The 27,161-nt window shown below is 34.2% G+C and overlaps 1 protein-coding gene across 4 annotated transcripts in view; it reads left to right on the top strand.

Annotated features, from left to right (window-relative positions):
* Positions 1–27,161, top strand: part of Cdh20 (cadherin 20) — a 248,265-nt gene that overhangs the window by 34,829 nt on the left and 186,275 nt on the right. The window contains exon 1 of one of the 4 annotated variants that reach the window (XM_087191927.1): positions 2,122–8,599. The exons of the other annotated variants lie outside the window; for them this stretch is intronic. The gene's annotated coding sequence lies outside the window, so the exon portion shown is untranslated. Of the gene's footprint in view, positions 1–2,121; positions 8,600–27,161 lie in introns of those variants that run through there. 4 annotated transcript variants of the gene reach the window in all.

Raw genomic sequence — 27,161 nt, 5'->3', positions numbered from 1 at the left:
GTCTGATTCTTTATATATTCTAGATAGTAGTCCTTTGAGGAACAGCTGGTAAAAATTTTTTCCACATTTGTAAGTTGTCTCTTAGCTCTGTTGGTGGTTTCTCTTGCAGTGCAGAAGCTTTTCAATAAGATGAGATCCCAGTTGTTGGTTCTTTGTGCTAGTTCCCATGCTATTGAGGTTTTCTTCATAAAGTCTTTTCCTATTCCAATATCTTCAAGATTTCTTCCTACCCGATCTTCCACCAAGTTTAGTGTTTGTTTTAATATTTGGGTCTTTGTTGCACTTTGATTTTAGTTTAGTGCATGGTGAAAGATAGGAGTCTAGTTTTAATCTTTGGCCAGTTGAAATCCAGTTTTTCCAGCACCATTTATTAAATGGATTATCTTTCCTTCAGTGAGGGTGGTTGGCTCCTTTGTCAAAGATGAGGTGGCTGTGTCTAGAGTTGGTTCTGTATCTTCTAATCTATTCCATTGATCCTCAGGTCTGTTTCTTTGCCAGTACCATGCTGTTTTTATCACAGTGGCTTTGCAGTATAGTTTCATGTTGGGGACTGTGATACCCCCTACCTTGTCTTTGTTGCCTAGAATTGCTTTTGCTATTCTAGGTCTCTTCTGGTTCCAAATGAATTTTTAGATTGTTTTCCCTAGCTCTGTGAAATATACTACTGAGATTTCAATCTGGATTGCACTGAATCTATATAGCAGTTTTGGAAGTATGGTCATTTTCACTATATTGATTCTTTCTACCCAGGAACAAGAGATGTCTTTCCATTTTCTTATATCCTCTTCAATCTCTTTTTTCGGAGTGCTGTAGTTTTCAAGGTAGAGATCTTTTACTTCCTTCATTAGATTGATTCCTAGATATGTCATTTATTTCGAGGCTACTGTGAAAGAAATTATTTCCCGAATTTCTCACTAAGTCTGTTATTTGTGGACAAGAAAGCTATTGATTTTTCAGTGTTGATATTGTACCTAGCTATGGTACTGAATTGGTCAATTAAATCTAGAAGTCTTTAGTAGAGTTTTTTGGTTCTTCCATGTAGAGCATCATGTCATCAGCAAATAATGACAGTTTAACTTCTTCCTTTCCTATCTTTATTCCTTTTACTTCTTTCTCTTGTCTAATTGCTGTGGCTAATGTTTCCAGAACTATATTGAAGAGGAGTGGTGATAGTGGGCATCCTTGTCTTGTTCCTGATTTTAGAGTGAAAGATTTTAGTTTTTCACCATTTGGTATGATGTTGGCTGTTGGTTTTTTAATAGATAGCCTTTATCAGGTTGAGATAAAGACCATCTATTCCAATTTGGGTTTTTGTCATGAATGTGTGTGCTTTGTATTTTGTCAAAAGATATTTCTATTGAGATGATCATATGGTTTTTTACCTTGACTCTGTTAACACCTTCTTTACATTTATTGATTTATGTATGTTGAACCATCCCTGCATCCTGAAAGAATCCCACTTGGTCAGGGTGTATGATCTTCTTGCGTTCTCTGTATCCTCTGTATTCTGTTTGCCAGTGTCTTATTGAGGAGTTTTGCATCTATGTTCATTAGGGAGATTGGCCTGTAGTTTTCCTTTTTGGTTGGGTCTTTCTCTGCTTTTGGAATCAAAGTAATGCTTGCTTCCAGGAATGAATTTGGGAGTATTGCTTCCCTTTCATTTTCATTAAAGATTTTGAGAAGTAGTGCCATTATCTTTTCCCTAAATTTCTTGTACAATTCAGCAGTGGAGCCAGTAGTAGTACCTGGGCTTTTATTTATTGGGAATTTTTAATTACATTTTCAATTTCACTGATTGAAATTAGGGTGTTTTTATATCTTCTTCATTCAACTTTGGTAATTCATATGTATCTAGGAATCCATCCATTTCTTCTGAGTTTTCCATTTTATTGAAGTATAGGCTGTGATTTCACCTTTTTCATCCCTAATTACATGGATTTGAGCCTTTTCTTTCCTTTTCTTGATAAGGTTGGCTAAGGTCTGTCAAATTTTTTTATTCTTTCAAAGAACCAACTCGTTGATTCATTGATTTTTTTGTATCGTTCCCTTAGTCTCCATTGCATTGATTTCTGCTCTGATCTTTATAATTTCTTCCCTTGTAAGAGCTTTGGGTTTGTATTGCTCTTATTTTTCTAGGAGCTTGAGATTCAGCATAAGGTTGTTTATTTGAGCTTGCTCTGTTTTCCCAGTATGGGCATTTACTACTATGAATTTCCTTCATAGAACTGCTTTCATTGTGTCCCATAGATTCCTATATGTTGTACTGGTATTATCATTTAATTGTAGAAAATGTCTGATGTCTTCTTTAATTTCCTCTGTGACCCATTGGTTGTTCAGGAGAGTATTATTCAATTTCCACGTGTTTGTGAAGTTCTTGTGTTTTCTTATGCTATTGATCTCCAATTTAATTGCACTATAGTCTGATAATATACAGGTGATAACTTCAATTTCCTTGCATTTACTTAAACATGTTCTATGAGCCAGCATGTGGTCTATTTTGGAAAATGACCTTTTTCCAGCCAAAAAAAAGAAAGTGTATTCTGATTTTGTGGGGTGGAACACTCTGTAGACATCTATTAAGTCCATTTATTCAAAAGTTTGGTTCAGTTCTAGTGTTTCGTTGTTGATTTTCTGTCTAGATAATCTATTTGTGACAGTGGGGTATTGAGGTCACCCACTACAATTGTATTAGTGCTTGTTTGGTTTTTCATGTCCATTAATATTTGTTTTATGTAGTTGGGTGCACTAGTATTTGGTGCATATATATTTATAATTGTAAGAAGATGCAAATGTCATGTTCTTGCCATCATCCTAAGCCAAGGGGCAGAAATTAAAGAAAGCAGATGCACCTATTATGATTAATTAAAGAGGTTTATCCTGTGCCCCTAATGTGCCCAGATCTGTACTTCCTTTGTGAAGAAAATACAAAAATATTTGGTCTGTTTATTCGGGGAATTACAGTCGAGCTAGGAGAAGGAAAAAATAACATACTTAAAGCATCTCAAAAGCCATCTGGGATGAAGGTAAACAGCACTGGTAGTAATATGGAGCAAGGAACAATACTGTGAAAGTTTATTTTTACAGAAGCCCTTAGTATAAATGTCTGTGTTGAGCAGGGTAGTTTTTTAAGACATGAGAATTGTTTTACTAAGGAATTCTACTTTATGTCAAGTAGTCATGTAATAAACATGGTATAATGCCATCTTTTCTATGGTGGCTAATTTATAGTGAAGGGAAAAAACAGTTCTCTTAAGAAAGAACTAAAATTGTAAAAAGATGAGTAAAAGGCATCAAGTAAATAAAACATTGTTTTAATTTATTTGATATTATTTTAATTACCAAGTAAAAAGGCAGGCTATGGTAAATTCAAACTCTTTAAATTTTGGCTCAGCGTCAGTCTTGAATATTCCTATGGCTTAAGGTGATGCTTATTTTCTAGGCTTGTGCTATATGCGACAAAGAGAATAATGACTTATTGTGGATTTATGAAGAAGGTCTATAAAATTTTATTTTATCTTACTTAAAGCAAGAGTCAGGGAATTCATCCCACCGGATGGTAGTAACAGCTTTTTATTACATCATAGTTGGTAGTAGCTTACAGAGGAAAAAAACGTCCTTCTATGGCGTGTAACTTCATGACCTAAATGAAACGAGATGGATGATCCTCCCCTGGGTGATTTTTTTATAGTGCTTTAAAAAATAGCAAAGAGAGAGAAAGAAAGTACTAGTGGAATTCATCTCATACTAGTACAGTGCCATTGCTGCTGCCAAAGTAAGATGGTGTAAGAATGACTAAGAACTGCATCTTCAGCTCAGTTCACAAAATGGCCATCTCTAATGACTTTCAATTGATTAATATTCCTTAAATTATATTTCTGGCAAATTGACTATTAGGGAAGAAAACACAATAAAACTCTGGCTACAGGAATGTATAAGGAATGAGTCATTCTAATTAACTAAGCAGGAGGTTTACATGTTGTCGTATCTGTAATTATTTTTAGTTTTAGTTTTAATTTTAATAGAAATACCATTTTCTTAACCAAGGAGAGACTGTGGTCCTACATTATGATGTCTCCACTTTATGGCACTGCATCCAATATTGAGAAATTACTTCTTTTCACATTTGTCTGCCACCCCAAATGGTTTGATATCTGTTCCTTGGGATCAGAACTCTATTTTCTTCTCCCCTACTTCACACAGAGCAGGTGGTCAGTATCCTCTATGCAAGGAGTCAGCAGTGCCCTTACCAATCTAAATCTAGGGCCTTTGAAAGGGTCTCTCAATGAGGCATCAAAGACATCATTATGAACATTCATTATTAAGTTAGAGTCTAACAGTGATTCCATGAGGATAGTAAGATCATTTGCCTCCATATTAAATGGTCTCAGATGCTACGGGGTTTTTAATTCCTTTTGCAAGTTTTGGGGCTTTACCTATTTCTAATCTGCTAGGGAAATAGACAGTCATATTTTTGTTTTCCAGATGCCTTAGCTCATAATGGGTTTCCAGTGAAAAATCCCAGGAGCAAAAAGTGCCCAGTGAGTACAGATAGGAAATAAAAAAATTTTGTGAACTCAGTCATGGCAACCTGGGTCAGCTCATTTCCTCTTTTAGATCATTTTTTGTTTCTTAATTATATATCAGAAAGATGAGGTTGCTGACCATATAAATGAAATCTTATATTTTCAATTCGTAACTACTTTTGTAGTTATATGTTCACAAATTCATGGAAATTGAGTCCCTTAGTAAGTAAAAGTTTTCTGTAATTTATATTCTACACAAATTTATAAGCTACTATAATAGAAGTCACATTTCAGTGGGACTCAATGTTAGGCTACAAAGCAGTATCACAAGTCTTCAATCTCTTAACAAAACAGAACTGAAATAAATCTAATGGCATATCTACTTAGTATTTCTGAAGTATTTAAAACTCCATAGATAAAACTTTTGGTAAAAATATTGGGATTATATTGTTATATTTTAAGTTCAAAAAAAATCACTGCTTGTAACATTGCATATTTTAAGCCTCTTAATGGTTTTCATACATATTATCTAATTTGATCCTCATAATGATCATTCATGAATATAGATTATTATTGTGAAGTCTTTATCAATTAATCTGTAATATTAAACTCTTAAATTTCATTTGGCTCTAAAACTTGCCTCCTAAATTCTCTTATCCTACACATTATTCATTTCTTGTGTAAATGTCAGGGGCCAGTGAAAAATAAACTTACATTCTACCATTTGGTATAAAGGAAAGAATCTAAACCAATATCATTAGTGTAGACAGTATTTGTGGTAAGCACTGCAAATACTGAGGATGTTTTGTAAAGTTAAAAGAAAAGGGTTTTTCTTCCTTCATGGTCCTCTTTTGACCATTTTGAATTTCCTTAGGCTTTATTAAAATACATCAGTTCCATGGTTTAAAAAATTTAAATTAATAGTCTATGAATTTGACATTATTTCTGTAAGACTTAAAGAACTGGACCATAAATGTTTGTGTTTTTATAACAAGTATTTCATTTTTTAAAGAATAACAACTACATTACAAAAGTAATGGAATTTGCATTTCTTAACTTTTAATATGAGATTAACCTATAACTAGTAGCCAGCATCTCAGATTTCAGATGTCTTCATTATAATTTAAAATTTTTCATTATACAAATTAGTCTAGAAAATGTTACTTGAAGACTTACAATATTGTCCTTTCCCCATCACACACATATCAACTTTTCATTATTTCTTTTTCTAATTTCATTTCCATAGTAAAACAGAATAGTATAAAAGAAATTTCTGCCTGCATGGTTATATTCTTACCTGAAGGTAATCTATTAACTATTATCTGGTGCAATGCTAAATCACTATGAAAAAACTGTGGAATTTTAGATGAAGCTTATAGGAAAATGTAATGAATACATAAGGACTCAAACCGGTAAAATCAATTGCTAAGTCTTACTGTACTAATGGCCATCTGTGGTGTGACTTTAGAGAAGCTTCTGGAATTGGAAAGTAATTTCAGAGAGGAAGAGAGGACTAAGAAAATGGGTCTATTGTGTGCCTTAGCATAAAGAGCTTCTCTGGTCTTTTCAGAAAAAAAAAAAGTGCACATTTTTAAAACATTTCCTCTTATGTAGAGCAAGGGAACATCCTAAAAGAGTTTGTAATTCTTAAGAAGAGAAGAAGCACATCAAGTTCTTCTAAAAATGTTTTACATGTTCTCTACAATAGCAGATGGAAAATGAGAGTCTGAAAGCTTTGAACCCCAAAGAGAACAAACCAGAAAAAAAGAAGCCAAGCAGAATCCTAAAGAAATCAGATTTCACAGTAAAAGAAATTAAAAGTCACTTGTATAAGTTGTCTATGGCTGCTGTAACAAATTGATACTTGATGGCTTAAAACAGCACAAACCTATTTTCTTATAGGTCTGCAGTTCAGAAATCCAAAATGGGTCTCACTGACCTAAAGCCAAGGTGTCACCCTAGCTGCCTCTCTGGAGGTTCTATAGATAAACATGTTTTCTTTCCTTTTCCAGTTTCTTGCAGCCACTGACATTCCTTCATTCACAGCTGCCCTCTACCTTCAAAGTCAGCAAGGGCCAGTCAAGTCCTTCCCACGCTGAATTATTCTGCAACCTCTCCCTTCCTCTTCTAAATGTATTTGAAGAACCTGTATTAGTTTCCTACAGCTACTGATCAAAGTGCCACAAACTAAGGGCCAAAAGCAGCAGGAACTCATTGTCTGGCAGTTCTGGTGTTCAGAAGTCAAGGTGTTGGTAGAGCTGGTATTCTCTCCTGGATCCCAGCAAAGGATCTGTTCCAGGCCTACCTCCTTGGCTTGTAGATGACTATCTTCTCCCTGCGTCTTCACATCATTTTTCCTTTGTATTTGTGGCCAATTTCCTCTTTTTATAATGACACCACTCATATTCAATTAGGATTTACTCTAATGATCTCATGTAAATTTAATTACTTTAAATACCTTATTTCAAAATTAAGTCACATTCCAAGATACAGTGTACCTACTCTGACAATCCAGGATAATCTCATTTTAAGGTCAGTTAGCAACCTTAACTTCATGTGCTTGATTCACCCTTTTCCTTATGAAATAATCACAGTTTCTGGGTAGAGGAAGTGAACCTCTTTAAGGAGGTCATTATGTAATCTGTCACACTTTGTCCTTTTTTGTTTCTTCTTTTTATTTAATTTCAAGCCATAAGAGATCTCATGTATGTGCTGTATGTTGAAGCTTCAGATATTTTAGAGAATTGATGAGGTGAGATTAATTTTTCAGTGAAGGGTGAAACACTGGTTGTATTGGGGTTAAAATATATTTTTATAGATTACAAAGATAGATGTAATATAAATTTGTACATATAAAATTTTAGATGATTAAATACCTAAAGTATGGACATAAAACAAAAATCCCTAAAATACTTTTGTATTTATATTATGTCTAAAAATCAATAATATTGGCAGAATTTTGGGGTGTTGATATTAGATGGACATAACAAATTAGGAACCCACTCCATCAAACTACACTATTTAATAAACCTTCTTTTCTAAAGTCTTATTCCTGTGTGGAGGAAGACAGGCATTTTCTCAAACATCAAAAGAGTGACAAAATCTATAAGCAAGATGCACGGTTCATACAGATCCATCCTGAGAAAAAATAAAATATAAACTAGTTTTTTTTAGAAAACAAGTTCCAAATAAGCTGGAGGTTCTGTAAATTATGTATTTTTATCCATTAGTCACATTAAAAAGTTGTGCCTCACCTTTAATAATTTAAGAATAATTTCTAATAATAACTTTACTGGAAGTAAGTCATAAAATGCAAATCATACCAGGCATGGTGGTATATGCCTGTAATTCCAACACTTAGGAGTCAGAAGCAGAAGAATAATGGAGCTATATAGCAAGACCCTGTCCCACAAAAACACATCAAAACAAAAATACTAATTGTTTCTAGAACCTGGAAGTGTTCTATAAAAACTGTGGTATGGGGATTGGATTCAAAAGAAAGAGCCAGAAGAAAAAAAGAAGTGACACCACTTACTCTGTACGGTCATAACATCAGATAGGAAAGTTGTGGATTTCAAATAATGCTACAAGCAGGGAGGAAGGATTTTCCAGTGATGAAACTCAGGCTCAGAAAGCTGTGTGATTTATCCAAGGTCAAACCACTTTTAAGGGCAGAAATGGAAATGCTCCACTGTATACTCTTTAATTGTAAGATATATGTTAATGAAAGTATATAATTCTAATCATAGCATATATTGAAATTAAGTGTCTTTTTTTTTTACAAATATCCAACTTGAATGTTAATGGCCACATACTGAGCCTCATAGTATCAGACAATGTAGTTTTTAAAAGAGATAAATATCCCCTGTATAAATTTTCATTTCCTTTTAATTGTAAAACTTCCTAAAAATTCCTAAAATTTCTACTCTCACTGGTACTTTTTCTGTTATTTTGCTCATTTGATTTTCTCAGCAAGTCGTCTGCACTAAGGAAATGGACTAACAAAAGTCTAGAGTATGGTGTTCACAGTGAGGCTGCTTGCTACTTGGAGTATCTTTTTCTAAAAGATATTTCAGGTACTGTTAATTAGTAATTAAGGTAATTTAAAAGTTAGTACACATCCATGGTTTAGGTCCAAGTTAGTCTATTACCTCCTGCATGTTGGGTAGTTTTCATAAGTGACATGATATGATCGCCGTATTAACTTTTGCAATATTAATATTTTTATTTTCCATATATAAAACTTGTATATATGCCACATATACAGCTGAATATTTTAGAATATGTTGATATTTACCACAATCAAACTAATTAACATATACAGTGCCTCACCTAGTTATTTTCCTTTCTCTTTTGTTTTTTGTTGTTGTTTTCGTGTGTGCTCACCTATGTGTTATCGTTTTTCTTCTCTTTCTTTTTATCTTTTTTTTTTTTTTTGATGTAGTGAGAGCATTTAGGATCTGCCCTTTTAGCAAATGTCAGGGACAGTATTTTAAACTAGAGTCACATTGCTATGCATCAGATCTCCAGAACTTATCCTCCATAACTGAAGCTTTCTTGATCAAAAGGTACAAAGTCTCAAGTACTTACTTTTACATTGTTGTATTAGCTATATAGTAGGTCAGCATCAAAAATATCTTTTTTGAAAAGTATGATTATTCAAAGACATCAATTTTGAGTTGAAAACCATAATTAGGGCATTCTTTTAAAATAACAAATGGAATTTTTCTGAACTGAAAAATTAGGCAGGTAAGTTCTGCAATAATTAGTGATTATAAAAATCTATTTTATTAAATTATAAAGAACTCTTTACTGAGTTATGATCTAAGATCAGATGTTCTAGGTTACAAATGAATTTTAACAAGAAATATTCTTTAGGAGAGATGACCTCTTACATTTGTGTTTTCTAGGCTTGAGAAAGGGTGTGGGTGGGATTGGGAACCTGTAATTAACCTGCTGCATTTGTGCACTTTCCATTAATCAAACTGCTTTGAATTGTAACTGATGAGGTGAAGCTTTGGGACAATATTTCTTCATTAGCGCTAGTTGACTTGCTTTTGGTTTTTGTTTCCTAGTGAAAAAAATTAACTGATGATAAGGAAATGGTATCTGTCTTTACTTATATCTTATCACAGGACTATAATCTTCTCTGGGACTGTTATTTATATTATTGAAATGTGGTTTATGCAGAAATGAGGAGCCTGGACCCAGGGCAATAAGGTCATACATATTTTCCAATCTATTTATATGCACAGATACAAATGCATGCATTGCCTTAGACAGAAGGAGAAAAAACTTAATAGAACAAAGAGAAAAATGAGGTACTTTCTTTCCAAAAATATCCATGCCCTATGTGTCATTATACAACAATGACTGACAGCTGCCCAGAGGGTTTAGCCTCAAGAAAGGGTAATAAATGACCAAAAGAAGCATAGCTCATTAGGATTTTTTATATCCTACAGCTACATTTGTGAAAAATATGATTACTGGCCCTACATTTTCCAAATGGTCTCCCTTCTTTCATTACAGTACAGGAACACACAAACTGCAAGTCAGCATTTCTTATAGATGATTCCAGTAGAGGACTGCTACCTGTGAATAGCAGGTTATCCAGAAATGTACTGACTTCAGGAACAGTATTTCAATTGCAGGGAACAGTCATTCCCTTCTCACACTTGAAAGTCATGTTCTTAAAAATCCCTGTGGGAGTAAAATTGCATGTTGAAAAATTATCACCATAAAAAAGTTGGAGATTATAGTCAGGAAAGAACTTATGAAAGCCTGTATACTTTTTACTCACTAGATATATGTGTGTATAAATATATATATCTAAGTAAAGATAATTAACAAAGGTATTTATATATTTTAGAATTTGAAACAATGGTATACTATAAATTTTACGTCTTTCTTAGCTCTCTAGAAATTTCCCAGGATCTCTTTTCCCTGTAATTTCACTCTTAGATGTTGTTTTGCTTTATTGTACAGAATGCTTATACTAAAACACCATTTCCACTGAGCTATTCAAATGTTCAATTCATTTCTAATTTGATAATGGTTTATCAGTAAAAAACTATTCTTTAATAAAATTAACATATTTTATTATGTTTATAAATCCTCAAGAAAGACTCTAAGACAAAAAATGTTCCACTAAATTTTCCAAATGATTTTTAGGGAGCAAGACAAGCACCATACACTGGGTGTGGTGGTGCACCCCTGTGATCCCAGCACTCAGGAGGCTGAGGCAGAAGGATTGGCATGAGTTCGAGGCCAGCTTGGGCTATATAATACAAGGCCAGCCTGAGCTACATAGCAAGACTCTGCCTCAAAAAAAAAAAAGATATGCACCATTATGAACTTTTTCCCCAGTACTGGGAATTGAACCCAAGGCCTTCACACCAGGGATGCCCCTCATTTTTGAGGGAGGGTCTGGAAATGTTGCCTAGGCGAGGCTTTATTTTGTGATCCTCCTGCCTCAGCCTCCCCAGTAGCTAGGATTATAGGCACATGCCACTATGCCCAGCCTACCCCAATAAGAACTTGTAATTTAGACTGGAGGTTAACAAATTGTGGTCCACTGCTTGTTCTTGTATTACTCACAAGCTTAAAAATGAGTTTTGCGATTTTAACGGATTGTAAAAAAAAAAATCAAAAGAAGAATAATATTCAGTAACATTAAAAATTACATGAAATTAAAATGTCAGTGTCCATAAAGTTTTATTGGGACACAATCATGCTCACTTATTTATGGATTATCTGTGGTTACTTTTGTGCCATTAACTGCAGAGTTGAATAGTTGGGACCAAGACTGTGAATGGTCCACAAAGAATAAAACTTTTACTGTCTCACCCTTCACAGAAAAAGTTTGCAGACCTTTGATTTATATAAGAACATGACCAAATACATCAAATTATTTATTCTCAATTCTGTCCATAGTAATCCCATGACCTAGTGTATAGCATCAACAATCTCTCATTGATGTAATTCCAAGGCAGGATTTACTCTGTTTTATCTCTTCCCCAATTCAATTTATCTGTCTTTGCCTTAGAGTTTCTTGTGTTATTTTATATCATTTTAATTCTCTCCAATAGGAATGGTTTTTATTATGCAAAAAAATCTATACACTTCTGGCCCTAACAAAATATTTATATTTTAATCTCCTAATTACTTTGCATAAGATTACTTCACCTAATTGCAGAAATTAGTCCTCCTCAAATTGTGCCACTGATTCTTAGGCCCTCAAGAGCTCCCTGTTAAGTTTCTTAGGGACTTCTGTTCCACTCCTAACTCCTTGCACCATCCCACCAGCCAGATGTCCCCTCCATGGCAGCTTCTACTGGTACCCACTCTGATTTTGAATCGTTTCCTATTCTGTTTGCTCTTTCCAACACAGTACAGAAAAAGTATGAAGAACAAGTCTTTAATGAAGGCTTAGGGATGACAGAACAAAGTATAACACAAAACATAACTGACAACTACTACTAAAATGGTCACTTTTAAAGTCTACAACCCCAAATTTGCTGAGCCCAGAGCACCTATTTCCAGGAAACCACCACCATCTTCTTGCTTTATGTCTGGAACTAATGGAGTCCCTGTCTGAGTGGAGGAAACTGGGCTGTTCATTCTAAGGCTCAACTCATGTTTTATTCGATACCTGAGGAGATTATCTACTCTGCAGACATTTATTCTACTCCAGGGAAACCACATTTTCAAAGGCTAGGGGTAGATTTGCCACCATGGCTTAGACAATCAAAGCCCAAGTTTATCAAAACAGTTTGCCCCCATCCTGAAGTGTCTTCATTTTCCATCACAATCTTTTTCTCTAAGATGAAGTGAGAAGAAAATCAAGTATGCTCTTCTCTCTCAGTCTTTTTATTACTCACGATTATGCCTGAAGCAAGTAAAAATTTCAGGCATAGAGCAGTCTGTACTCATATTTAGAGTGCATGTGTAGAGGAGTGGAGGATTTGCCATCTTTATAAAAGCAAAAGTCATACCCTGAATCTCTGTTACTTAATATAACTTGTAACACTTCAATGAAGAGCATCTTTATTGAGTTGTCTCATTGTCAACACCCTCTGAGAATGGTGGGTGGGAGTTTCCTTTATATCTGCATAACTAATAATATCTACCATCAATGTGACTCTTACAAGAATAAAAAAAAAATGTTCTGCCCAAAATCAAGGGAAATCCCCGTTATTCTGTAAAAGTTAATTTTTCTACCCCAAAATCAAAACCATAGAACTTCAGTTCTAGTCCTTTGGATGGAAACTGTAATTAAATTTGTTAGCTTTTTTTATAATACAAGCATATTTATATAAAATTCAAATACTATAACTGTACTTCTTCTTGGAGAGGAATATTTTTATATCCTGCCTGTATTTATTTTTCAAAACAGTAAAAGAAGATCAACTAGAATTTTACATTAATTTATCTACCTACTCTTTTTAAAATCCATGCAAAATTTTCTGTTTAAACAATTTTTAGATCCCTGTGCACTTGAATATTTTGGCTTCTAGTTGTCTGTTAAAGACTTAACTATACCCTCCTAGTTTCAGATGTAGTTCTCTAGGGATATATCTACACAAAACAAGCCCAACCAAAACACATATGTTTTATGTATTTTTGCAAAGGCTGATATATATTCCTTCTCTATTCACTCTGGGCATAACTGCTTATTTCATTGTATGTCAATTTTGCCCACCCAATTTAGACATCTTTAGTAATAACTATACACAGAAGTTCTTTAAGTCTGGGCTATTTTAAAGAAAGCAAAAAGATAAGTTAAAAATGACTGAGCCCATATTGTGGGATATTATATAATTTACTAATTCCAATTCCTACTCATTAGAGAGGATAAAAAACATGTTCCATTGTGTGGAGTACTTTGTCTGAGGTCCTCCAGGCTGGGCCATGCTGGCCTAGCTATTTCCTAGCACTGGAACTGGATTTAACAGTGGCCAGTAGTTTTCAGTATTTGTCTTTGGTCAATGAAAGATCACAGTTCTAGTATAAGGTCTTCATTTATGTTTATAAAGTTCTATCTTTCTTCCTTGTAACTACTAAAGCATTTCATACAGTGCTAACTCTGGAAAGTTCATGTTTCCATTGACACCCACACACACACACATGCATAAAAATCCTGCTGTATTTAAGGATGCTTGCGAGTATCTTTTTTCTCTCTCTCCGTGAGAAGGCTTTACTGACTACCCTAGATTTTGGTGGGTAAAAGATCTATGATTTGAACACAGTACCAAAACAATCCCTTGTACCACTTCCACCTTCCCTTCTTCCATTTCACAAACTTCTCATATGTCACTAAGAAAGCAAAGCTGTTTCATTCTTCCATAATTTCTATGTGTTATTTCCAAGAATATTTCCTCCCACCCTTTACCATCCAACCAGTCAACCCCTTCAATCCTGTAAAAAACCAACTCATATGTCACTCATTTGTAAGACTTCCTTTATCCCTCCTTCCTAGTAGATATTCATTCATTTCACAAAATTTTACTAGCCAGATGCCATGTGTCAGACACTGTCCTCAAATTTATCTTCACTTTTAATAACTAGGAACCAGAACAACTGTTTCGCTATTTCTGTAATTCAATCTTTCACATAATGTAGGTCTCATCGTGTTAAAAAATTAAAAGAACCACAAAATATAACAAAATTGAGCAGTTGCTCAATTGTATTCCCCTTTGCCCACCATCCTTTTTATTAGACTTAACTGTTTTATTTGATTAAGATCATTGGGTCAATGATTAAGATTTAATTATTAATATTTAAAATTACATCAAATAAAACATTGCTTAAAATATAAACATTATTGCATTTCTTACACAGTAAGTTTATAATTCTTAGGAAGGTTATATATTGCTACAGACAGCTTCATAGAATTTGGAGGAGTGTTCTTGAGAAATTACCCTCTCCTTCTTTCCCTTGAGTCTCACTTGGTGGGGTCATGTCTTCATTTGCAGGCTTGTTGTGATGGGATAGATGTTGAAAACCACATCCTGACTTTATTCCACACCTGGCCTGTGGTGTTCTTTTCTCCACTGGTGCTCAGAGTAGACACCTGGTATCCATGACAAAACATAATTCCAAAGGGTAAGGAACAGAGACCAGGTCAACAAAGAGTACAGGGTGGAAATGGGAGTGGGGGACATGCAGCCATGGTAGATCATTCCAGTGGATTCTAGACCCAGGAGAAGTAGGAAGGAGTTATTCACTGATTTAAGAAAAGCTCCGGCTGAAAACACAATCATTTACTCATATATGCAGCCATATGATACAAATAAACAAATTTGGATTTTGGTCTGAAAATCAAATATTATTCATTAATAGAATGTATCTTCTAATATAATAAAATCCTGTCATGTAGTTCTAGCTTGCTTGTTTCATAAAGAACTTTCATAGCAGCACATTGGCATGTGCCCTCCACCCCCAAAATACAGTAGAGCCACTAAGATTCACTATGGGCCAATCGTGAGGTGTAAAATCAACTCACCTCGAAGTCTATTCCAGCAGATCCTGTTCTCATGTCAAAGGAAATGCAATAATCTATACATGGCAGTTATTTCTTCTCCTTCTTTTCCCATCAAATGTATACAAAATATAAAGCAGCACTATTCAAATCTAAGGAAACATTTCTATAAATTGACAAATTCCTTTCTTTTTTTTCCCAATAAGTTTATTGGTACATTTTAGGTATACAATACAGTTACATTCATCATTGGGATCTTGTACCTTTACATAATGTATCTTGGTTCTTATTTTTTTCCCCATTCCCCTACCCTCCCTTCACCCCCTCCACCCTTCCCTATTTACAAAGACTTTGTTTCCATTTTTTCCTTTTCTCATATTTTTTCTTTTCCCTTCTTTCCTTTCCCCTACCCCTCCCACTTCCCCTTACACTTTAGACCTTTTCTTCCTATTTCATAATATCAATTATAAATTTTGATCCTTATTTAGACTTTTAGTTTTTCACACCAGAGAAACTATTCAGTATTAACACATGTGTCCTATTTATTTCACTTAAGAGTATGCCCTCAATGTGCATCCACTTAGCTATAAATGTCTCTAGTTTCTCATTCTTTATGGCTGAGTAGTACTCCATTTTATAAAAAAAAACCCCACATCTTCTTTATCCAGTCTCCAGTTGATGGGCATTTGGGCTGTTTCCAAGTTTTAGCTATTACAAACTGTGCCACTATAAACGGGTGAGAATATATCACTGTGGTATGATTCTTTTAATTCTTTTGGGAACATACCCAGCAGAGGAATAGCTGGGTCAAATGGGACTTCTAATCCTAGTTATTTGAGGTATCTCCATACTGATTTCCACAGTGGTTGCACCAGTCTGCACTCCCACCAACAATGGAGAAGGGTTCCTTTCTCCCCACACCCCCACCAGCATTTGTTACTGGATGATTTCTTGACAGCAGCCATTATTTTTGGGTTGAGGTGGAATCTCAGCATTGTTCTCATCTGCGTCTCTCGAATGACCAGTAATGTTGAACATTTTTTCATATATTTATTTGCTGCTTTTACTTCTTTGTCTGAGAAGTGTCTGTTCATTTTGGCTGCCCATTTTTGAATTGGATCTTTATATTTTGGGGGTCTGATTTTTTTGAGTTCTTTATATATTTTAGGTAGTAGACCTTTGACAAATTCCTTTCTAAAGAAAAGTAATTAGAGCTATGTACTTGTATTAAATTTTCACATATATTTATGAGTTTTGGTTTACTTTTGGATATAAAAATATCATCTATCTTGTATTTTCCTTCATCTGAAAGGCACTTTTTCTGAAACTAGCAGTAGTGTTGGAATTACCTAAGAGATGTCTAGCATTAAATATGGAGCTCAAATGGATAGCTTTAGGGTGTTGATTCTTTTGAAACCTGGAGTTTTCCAATCTAATTTTTCCTTCATAAAGTAAGAGTTGCCTCTTATTGATCTGTAACTAGTTGTTTTACTTCATTATTATTAAAATATCTACAATATTTGTACATGAGATGGGGGTTTGGGTGGAGAGAATGAGAACATAAATAATTTGAAAAAAATAAGCCCTGAACTTTATTGGTAAGAAGTTATTCTGCAGATGATCTCTAGGAGTAAAATAAGTTTACCATATATTTTTCAAGTATCTCTTTGGAGCTATATTTTTAATTTATTTATAAGATTTTTTTTCCAACTTGTGAGTTATTCCAAAGTGTAACAGCCCCCTAAGACAAGGAATCAGGGAGATAATAGTTAGGAACAGATGTCAATAGAGGCACAAATTTGGTTGTTTATGGAAACAGAGTCAGAGGAGAAAGTGGAGTAAACTTAAGGATTCCCTTGGTATTTCATTAAGAGGAGGCAACTGTCTTAGCTCTACTGGATAAAGACTACACTGATACAAAAGAGAAAAACACAGAATAGTTCATTTTTCTATCATAACAGAAAACAACGGAGCCCTGCTCCATGAAATCATTCAAGCACACAATTTCTTTCCAAGTTGGGGCCCTTAGAATCGACATGATCAAAGCTGAGTTCACCTCCATATGCTCCTTCCAGGCTATGACTCTCACAGGTAAAGTAGACAAAGGAAGTCTGGGGCTGGGGATTTACCTCAGTGGTTTCACCACCTGCTGCGCAAGCACAAGGACCCAAGTTCAATCCCTGGTACCAAAAACAAAACAAAACGACAAAGGAAGTCTGAACCAAATTATTTCCTCCTTGGAAATTCATGTTGAAGTACTTGGTAACATTTATTCACATTTTACTAGAGAAAATTGAATCTGATGGTCCCATCTGGCCACAAAGGATTCTGGTAAGTGCAGTCTCTAGTGGGCAAACATACCTAGACAAACTCCATCACAGTGGAAACAGGGGAGATCAACCGTGGAGAAAAATGGCAGGCTGTGGTAGTATATCTGAAATGAGCTGATATGAGTTGGCCACAAAAAATTTCTATTTTTATACTGTTTCTTCAGACATACAAAGTATCATAGACAGCTAGCCTCTTAGCCTTCCTTCACATCATAATCCCAGAGAACTCAATCGCATTCAAGTTTTGATTCAGCATCATTGTCAGTTCTTTAGAGACTTCTTCACAGTATCTATTTATTTCCTTAAATTCAAATTAGTTAAAATTAATATTGTTCATCATATTACAACAAGTGTACAAATACCTCTTTTAAATAAATGCAGAAAATGTAGCTATCACCAACTCAGAACCAGGCATCACTACCTTAGGTGCTCATTTGAGCACTATGGGTCCTTCAGTATTTGCATTCATCTGGTTTTTTATATTGTAGATCTAAATCTTGAAGGAAGAAGTTATGAATTGGATCTATATTATTGTTCACCCCAGTGATCTATCCTTATTAAGCCACTAACTCTTTTCCTAAGTAGATTGAGTTAATGTCCCAATAAAAAATGACTTATTTACTTCACATGTTTGAAATGTGAGGTATTCTTTAAGGATGTGCCTTCCCATGTCCCTTCTGCCAAACTGAGAATGTCTGTGGGGGATCCAGCTATTTTTTTTTTGATGCCTTGCCTTTTTTACAGGTTCCCAGCAGCCAACAGATTTCTGTTTGTATTAGAAAAGACTAAATATGAAATAGGAGATTGTTCACTACTGGTTCATTCTGTCATAATCAGATTAAACACTGTATGGGCATTTAAAGTTTAATTAAATTTATAACTCCAAGGCAAAGTCCCAAGATGGAGTTTATTTTATAAATTCCAGTCTTAGACCAAGTTGATGGCAGACTGATTACCATGTCAAAGATAAGTAGAGAGAGGAAAGTCCCCTTTAGTCAGCCATTGTGTTCAATTCAGGACTCAAGGGATAGGAAGATGCCCACTGGAGAGGATCATCTGCTCTACTCAGTATGCTGATTTGAATGTTAATCTCACCCACAAACACCCTCGCAGACATGTGCAGAACAAGATTTGACCAAATGGCTAGGCACCTCTTGGTCCAGTCAAACTGTCATATAAAATTAACCATTACAACTGATGACTGTCCTTATTCTCTTTAGTAAAACCTCTGGATTAGATTAATTATGACAAAAATATCAGGTAGATAAAAAAGAAAAAGTTCTGCTTTAAAAAATCTAAAGGACTGGTATTTGGCACTTCAGCTTAGGTGTGACTTGGAATGTATTTTAAGGAAACAACCACACTCCAAGCAGAATTAATATAAGACACTCAGGACTACTTGCCAGGAATAGAATACATGCTGTAAATAGTGAGTGTGAAAGAGAACATGCGGCAATTTAAAGTGATCTTGTGATAAATTGGATGATGCCCTTTTTCTCCCCTCAGCAGTTTTTCTATAGTATTAAAAAAAAACCTTTCTGACATACCTAGACAAATTAGATATGAAATTAAAATTTAAAAACTTTACAATTAGATTTTTCCTCTTATTATCCAAGCTGTAGGCATTTAGGTATCTATATCCTTGAAATGATGTATAAAAACGGTAATGACTCAGCTAGTGTACACAGACCACAATCAGTTTAGATAATTCCAGTAGAAGAGTAGATCTTTTTTATTCCAATTGGATATTTAAATTAATCCAGAAAGCCTAATAATCAAGCAATTTCTATTTAAATTGTGCTGTATACATATCATTTCAACAGCCTTGAGGGATTAGTATTCTGCCTAAAAATTTTTGTTAGGGATCTTTGGGAAACTGTAATGTCAGAATTTTAATGGCTTTATCAAGAACACCAAACATCAACACATTGATAGAATAGTGCCTTCATAGTGTTGCACTGGCTCCCTGGATGCAAAATACAGGATATATAAACTTAGCAACTTTCTGAGACTCACAGTATAAAGCTTAATAATAAAGAAAATCTATAAAATACTCCATAGGACAACCTCCATATGCCCTTTCCAGTCTATAATTCTCACAGGTAAAGTGGGCAAAGGAAGTCTGGACCAAATCAGACAGAATCATATATCAAACTGATAGTTTTTGATAGATAAGATAGTTCTCAGTATGAATCCAAAAGATATTCAAGTTTCAGTGGGCATTAAGTAGCTAAGAAAATATCAGTAGAGAGCCTGCTTGCAAAACTCTGGACTTGAGATTTGTCTTTTCTTCCCTCAAGTCTCCTTATACATAAAATGGTTATTGTTGCTGGTGTTCTAACATCTGCTGACTGACTCCAGTGGTTTCACCTAAACAAGATAACTATTATTATTGAGAAGGCTGCCATGAGGGAGAAAATAGGTGAGACTTAGATGATTTCATTTAGTTTTAAATATCCTGAACCATTCAAAGTTAGACTTCTGGCTTTATATCTAATCTTCCATCAGCTACTTGACCAAAGCAGTGAGCAAAGTGTCTCCAAGCACTGTCAGATTGTAGTTGACGCAGGAAAAATATCCTTGTCAGGGTTAGAAATGCAGGCAGACAAGTGGATGTTTATTTCAGATCATTTGTTCTGACAAGACTGTCAATTTGGAATTGCTGCAACTGTGGGATAAGGGAAGTACTGAAAGTGACTGCAGGCAAATAAAACCCATGAAGGAGGCTTCTGGGGAGGAAGCCCATTTTCCTCATCAAAAGTCTGCTTGGATATATCCACAGTTAACTTTGAGCTTGCAAAAATTAAAGGGAAATCAAAGTGTATTTCAGAACTTGAGACAATAATGAAATAATCATGGCAATTTCTTGCATTTGTGATAAAAGGGGAAGGGGGTGATCACAAACTACACATGTATTATAAATGCCATAGCAAAGTTAAGTAAGAAAAAGAGCAATAGATAAACTATGTGAGGAATAGATAACAAGGTATGAGCTGCTTTTTTGTTGTTGTTCATACAAGGAGAAGTTAAAGTTAGTTCACATCTGCTTTTCAATCTATATGGAATAATTAACTTTATAAAGTTTTATAAATAAGTAAATTTGATGCTGGAAAAATAAAAGGAAGATGAAGGGGTGAAAGGAGAATTAAGATGTGTTATGTACATGTAATAATGCCTTACAGTGAGTGAAATCATTGTGTAGTGCAAACATGTGCTAATAAAAGTCAAGAAAGAGGGAAATAAAGATAGATAACAGGAAAAAAAGAATTAACAAAAATCAAGATCAAAACTCTGGCAAAAAAATCAAGACCGAAGTATTTCTTGGTCAGTTGGTGGCACATATTGCTAAAATAAGATAAATGTGTTCTGATTTTAAAAAGCAATTATTCTGTAGAAAGGATACAACCATCTCTCCCCTTAGAGTGATGAACAATGTGTTTACTATAAAATGCTAATTATCCCTTAAAATTATTAATGGAATTATTTTCATCTAAGGATATAAATCTGACAGCCCCTGAGGACAGAAACTTTTTTTTATTTTAAAGAAACAGTCATCAAGCACTTTATTCTTACCTATTTTCTTGTTTTAAACTAAATCATTCTGAAAGGAAGAAGGAAATAAAATATCATCAAGTTGTCAGTCATTCAGAGAGGACAGAGAAGCTTGGAGCTAAAATAAAAGCTTCTGAAACACACTGACACTGTGATCATAAGTGAGGCATTATTTTTAGTTCTAACAAGAGCAGATCATGGACTTAAAGGTATGTGCTGTAAATGCCTCATTTAATCTCGATAGGGCATTTTACTTGGAGTACTGTTTGGAAGAATCATGTGGACAAGGAATAAAATGAAAAAAAGGTAGTGTTGCTCATTCTCTAAATATAGAAAATTTTAGAATGGATCTATTTATTCATATTTCTTACAGAACTTCAAAGTTCTGTGTCCTGAGGGCAAAACTACTACCCTGACCTCGCTACCTTCTTCAGAGGAATCACTCTAGCTGCCTGGAATAAATACAGTTATCTTGCTACAAAAATGAAAAGCACATTAGAAATTTACCAATCATGTTCTAGAGGAAATTCTGGGTATTTTCAAGAAATGCAAAAAGGAGAATAGGTGCTGGAGAGGCAATTCAAATATGTCTGATACACATCACAATCCGGCTTTAACAAAAACACCATTCAAGTTGCTCATCAAAAACCTGTAGAATCTCTAAGAACTGTAAAGATAACCAGGTAGCAGACCTTCATTTTCAGATGTCTGAGAATTTCTTCCTGCATGTCCCACACTCAAAACGTTTAAAGAGTTGTTCCATCTTTTATATTTCACATCTCAAGGTATGTGATCTCTTTAACCAACTCAAATAAATGAGAAACTTCAAAGCCATTCTTAATTCTTCCTTTACCACTACCTCCTCATATGGTCACAGCTTCTCTTATTTACATATCCTAGCTTTATCTCTTGCTCATCATTCTCATTTCCTTGCCCTAGTCTATATTTAATACCCCACTTCAACAATGCCAGCTCAACTTCTGGACTTCAGACACATCCAGCTTTAATTCATCATTTCATTGTTATCTGAATTACAAATATCTTTGAATGCTTAAAATAACCTTTCAGAAAAAAATGTAGTATTCTTAATACAAAGCTTCAGACCACTTAGTCCCTAAGACTGCACTTCAAAACATTTTTTAAATGCACTATAATGATCAGGCTAACAATAAGCAAGATGATCTGAATTGAAAAGTGTTTGCTAAAGAAAATAGAGCAATACCTAAGGTCAATCAGTAAAAGGCAAAAAAAAAAAAGGACCTTGGAGTTAATAAGTCTTGGACTGCATTTAGTTTATTAGTGAGTGAAACCTGGGCAACTACCTTAACCCCTCAGAGCTCTGGATTCTTATTCTATTAATGTGGGGAGTGTAGTCCCCACTTTGGAGTTAACAGTTTTAAATAAGGAACAACTAAATGAGGTAACAAGTTAAATATCTAGTATAGAATGAGTAGATACTCAATCTATGACTGCAATTATTGTTCTTTTTACTAGATTTGTCCAAAATACTATTTTTTTCTTCCTTAACCCAAACCAAGCCTATCATAGTTGATAATGATACATAACTCTTAACAAGCTTTCTTACTCTGATTTCAAAGCCCAAATTCAATGAATTACAGCAGACTGAATGACAGGAAGAATGAACATGGTGAGAAATAGTAGGTAGCAACAGGGAAACTTAAGACATGTTGAAAAACTCAAATGTATATTAGGGCACACAATCTTTACTAGTCCAGAAAGACCCACCATGTGATGTACAAATAAAGGACCTAGTGTAGTGTAAGAGCATAGATAATGAAATCTGGGTGTGTAGGTTGGACTCCCAGCTCTCTGGTAGTTAGGTTAAGGTCAGGCAGAAGTTTGTTAGGTCAGGGCCTTAGTTTCCTCTCTGTCAAATGAACACAATCATTGTACCTATGGCACAAAAGTAAATAAATGATATTTTTACTGAGAAACACTTAGAACAATTTGTGGGCCATTGTGATTGAGGACAGAAGCACCTAGTTGCAGTACTACAATACATGATGATCATGCTTAACTAAAAGACTACATAAACAAAAACTTATGCTCTATATCCTGCTTTAAAGAGAAATTTCAATATCTTTAAGAATTACTTAAATCAAAAATGTTACATTCTTTAAAAGATCTGTGTTTATGGTAGAAAATTTCAGTTATCTGAAATTCTACCACGAATAACAAAAAAAAGATGAGAAACATTTAGATTATGAATGTGTAAGTTGATCCTATTTTTAGTACATTAAAAGACCCCTTCCCCAAATACCTTCAGAATTTAAAAAGAAATAAGCTCTTTTGAAAAGAGTTCCAGAGCACAACAATGGTGGCTTAACCTGAGGCAGTGACGGAGAAACTGCTACAGTGGGGAAGAGTTGGATATGATTCAAATGTGTCTAAGTGATATAAAGAACTCAGGTTTGCAGTAGATGAGATTGTCAGATCTCAGAAGAGGAATTCCCTAACTCACAAGTCTGTCCCAGAGCATTTCTTCCATTTTCAGAAAAGAAACCAAAAAACGTATCTACTGTTTCCTTATTTGAGAGAAGCAGGGGCCAATGATACTTATTATTTTATAAAGGATAGGTGAAAATGACTAAAGAAAGTTTTTTGAATATACTGTCTCCAGCCACTAGATACCTTCACTTTAGAGATTTTTTTCAAACAGTAAATTGCTCACAAAAGGTGCTCAACTTTAATTGAATCATTTTTATCATCGTTAATAACTTTGTTCATTGTAACACATCAGAAGAAATAAAGTTAAAATTTCATTAACTAATGGTTCTAATTCAGTATAAGTGTGACAATAAGTTGATATAGACTTCAATCTTTTTTCTTTCCATTAAGTTTATTGGTACATTTTAGGTGTAACATACAGTTACATTCATCATTGGAATCCTGTACATTTACATGAGGTATCTTGGTTCTTATTTTCTTCCCCATTCCCCTGTCCTCCCTTCACCTCCACCCTTCCCTATTTATAAAGACTTTGTTTCAATTTTTTCCTTTTCTCATATTTTTCTTTTCCTTCTTTTCTTTCCCTTACCCCTCCCACTTGCCCTACTCCTTTAGACCTTTTCTTCCTATTATACAGTATCAATTATACATTTTTTAAAAATTACAATATCAAGATTTAGAGGATATTATGACAGATTTTACAGAATTTAAAAGTATATAGAAAGCATATTACAAAAATCTTTTTTGAAATAAATTTGACAACTTCTATGGAAGTACCTTGGAAGACAAATTAATGAAACTGACTCTGGGAGAAATATAAAATTTCAATAGCACCTATTAAAGTATATTCCTAGCTTGAAAACTTACCTATATGACAACAACAGGCTCATAAACATTTTAACTGATAAATTATATCAAATGTTTAAAGCAAAAAAAGAAGGAGCACTTCTCCCCTCATTTTAGGAAATCAATATTGTGCTAATACTAAAACAGGATAAAGATAATAGAAAAGTATGAACATAAATAACAATTTAACAAAAATTACCAAAAAAATAACAATTTATCAAAACAAACCATTAGAAGTCAGATCTGGCAGTATGTAGTAAGTGGTTTTATTATAGGGATGGCAGTGTTGGTTCAGCATTGGAAGATCCACTCACATAAGCCATCATTTGAACAAAGGAAAGGAAAAAGCCATATGATCCTATCAGTAGTTGCAGAAAAAGTATTGGACTAAATTCTACAGCTGTTCATGGTAAAAGCTATTAGGAGACTAGAAGTAGAACGGAACCTTCTCAACAGATAAAAGACAGGTACTCCATACTTCCAGCAAAAACACCTTATATGAATGGAAAAGATATAGTGCTTTCTCCCTAAGGTGGGGAACAAGGGCAGATATGCCTACTCTTCATCTGTCCATTAAACTTTGAAACATAAATCCAAACCAAAATAGTCTGGCAATAAAAATAAATAGCATAGGATTGGCAAGGTAGAAGTAAATCTTTATATGTAGATGAAATGATCATCTACAGAGAAAATACTAAGAAATCTCTAGGAGCCCCTAGAACTTGTATTTGAATTTAGCAGGATTAGAAAACACAGGTCTATGTATACTTGCTATAAATGAAGAATTGGACATTGCAATTTAAAAGTTATGTAGAAGTAGAAAGGAACTGGAAAAGTAAAAAAAGAAAAAAAAGTGTTGGAAGACATTTATTACCTAATTTTAATACTTCTTCTAAAGCTACAGTAATCAAGACAATGTTGGCATAAGGAAAGACATATAGATCAATGGAATAAAACAGAGAATCTAAAAATAGAACCACATATATATAGTCCACTGATTTTTGAAAGATTGTTTAACATTAACATTTTATAGAACATTAACTCAATTCAAGGGCAGAGGAAAAGATGTTTTCAACAAATAGTACTAGAACACCTGGTATCCGTATGTGAAAGACTAACCTCAATCCTTTATTTCCATATATAAAAATAACTTGAAAGGATCTATGAACCTAAACATGAAAGACTAAAACTATAAAACTTTAAGAAGAAATTACAAGGGAAAATGTTCATGAATTTAGGGTAGACAAGAATTTCCTAGGATACAAAAATCATGATGTATAAAAGAAAAAAATTGATAAATGTGATTCCATCAAAATTTGGAACTTTAAAACACATCATTAAGAAAATGAAAAGTAGTCCTTAACCTGAACATATTTATAATACATATAAACTATGACCAGAATATATAAAGAACTCCTACAGCTCATTAATAGACAATCCAGTTAAAAAAGTAGACACAAGAAGATGATAAATAGCCAGTACAGCACAAGGAAAGGTGTGCAACACTAGAATCAGAAAAATACTAATCAGTACAATAACAAGACTGTATTACGCACTCATTAGGGAGATTAACTTAAAAGGTTTTAAAAGAACAAATGTCAGATTAGGTGTGAACCAGTTAGAATTTTCTACTACTGCTAATGTGAATGTAAAATGATAAAAACATTTGGGAAAACAATATAGAAATTTCTGGTATTACTGTTAAGAACCAACAGTTCTGTTCTTAAGTTTTTACTTAAGAGAAATGAAAACACATTTTCACGATAGATTTGTACATACAGGTTGATTGTCCCTTATCTGAAATTCTTGGGACCAGAAGTGCTTCAGAGTTTGTTTTGAAATCCACTTACCTGCAAAGAGGATAGCTACTCCTGCTTTTTTTTAAGTTCCTGTCACATGGAGTATTGTTTTCCACCCTTTAACTTTTGGTCTATGAGTTTCTTTTTAAATTAAGTCTGTTTCTTTTATGTAGCATATTGTTGGATCTTGCTTCTTAATCCCATTCTGCCAGTCTATTTCTTTTGATTGGTGAATTGAGACCATTAACATTCATAGTTATATAATATATATATATAATTGATACATATTGACTTATCATTGTCACGACTTTTTCTTTTTATTGGATTCTCCCCATTTGTATTTAATTTCTTGTCATACCCTATGGATTCATTCTGCTGAGCTGCCTGGGGTTGTGATCCTTATTGTCTGTTCCTAGGATATTGTCGAAAAGTTTTGGAATGCTAGCTTGGTATTCATGAAGTTCCTAAGGTGCTCTTTGTCATGAAAGTATCTTATTTCTCCATCAATTTTGAAAAATAGTTTTGCAGGGTACATCAATCTGGGTTGGAGGCTGTCTTACTTTAGGGCTTGAAATATGTCACTCCAAGCTCTTCTTGCCTTGAGGATTTGAATTGGGAAGTCTGCTGTGATTCTGATGGGCTTTCTTTTGTATGTGATTTGTTTCTTTTCTCTAACTGCTTGTAGAACTTTGTTCTTCTGTTGGGCTTCTGGAATCTTAACTATTATATGCCTATGTGTAGAATTTTTTTTATCAAGGCTAGTTGAGAGTCCTATATGCCTGACTTATTTGTATGTTAAGTTCTTTTCCCCTGCTTGGGAAGTTTTCTGCCATCACTTCTGTGAATAGTTTTTTATGTCATCTGCACTCTCTCCTGTTTCTTCATTCACTCTGATCAGTCTTATGTTATTCTTCTTTGCATCATATAGCAGCTGCTGGACTGATTTCTCATGGTCCCTAACAATTTTAAAGAAATTTTTCTTTTCCTGGTCACTAATTGCAATCTTATCTTCTATATCTGAAATTCTGTCCTCACAATGGCTCATTCTGCTGCGTAAACTTTCAATGGAGTTTTTAAACCTCCTGGAAATCTGTTTGCATCTGTTTATGGATTCCATTTGTTTCCTGTGTTGACATTCCATCATGTTCCTCAGCTCCTCTAT

Source organism: Heterocephalus glaber, unplaced genomic scaffold (genome assembly GCF_053883595.1).
Source record: "Heterocephalus glaber isolate CG9 unplaced genomic scaffold, H.glaber_assembly_v1.0 deba00000331, whole genome shotgun sequence".
NCBI classification, from domain to species: domain Eukaryota; kingdom Metazoa; phylum Chordata; class Mammalia; order Rodentia; family Bathyergidae; genus Heterocephalus; species Heterocephalus glaber.
Note: the sequence above shows the minus strand (reverse complement) of the source record. Positions and strands in the feature narration are given on the sequence as shown.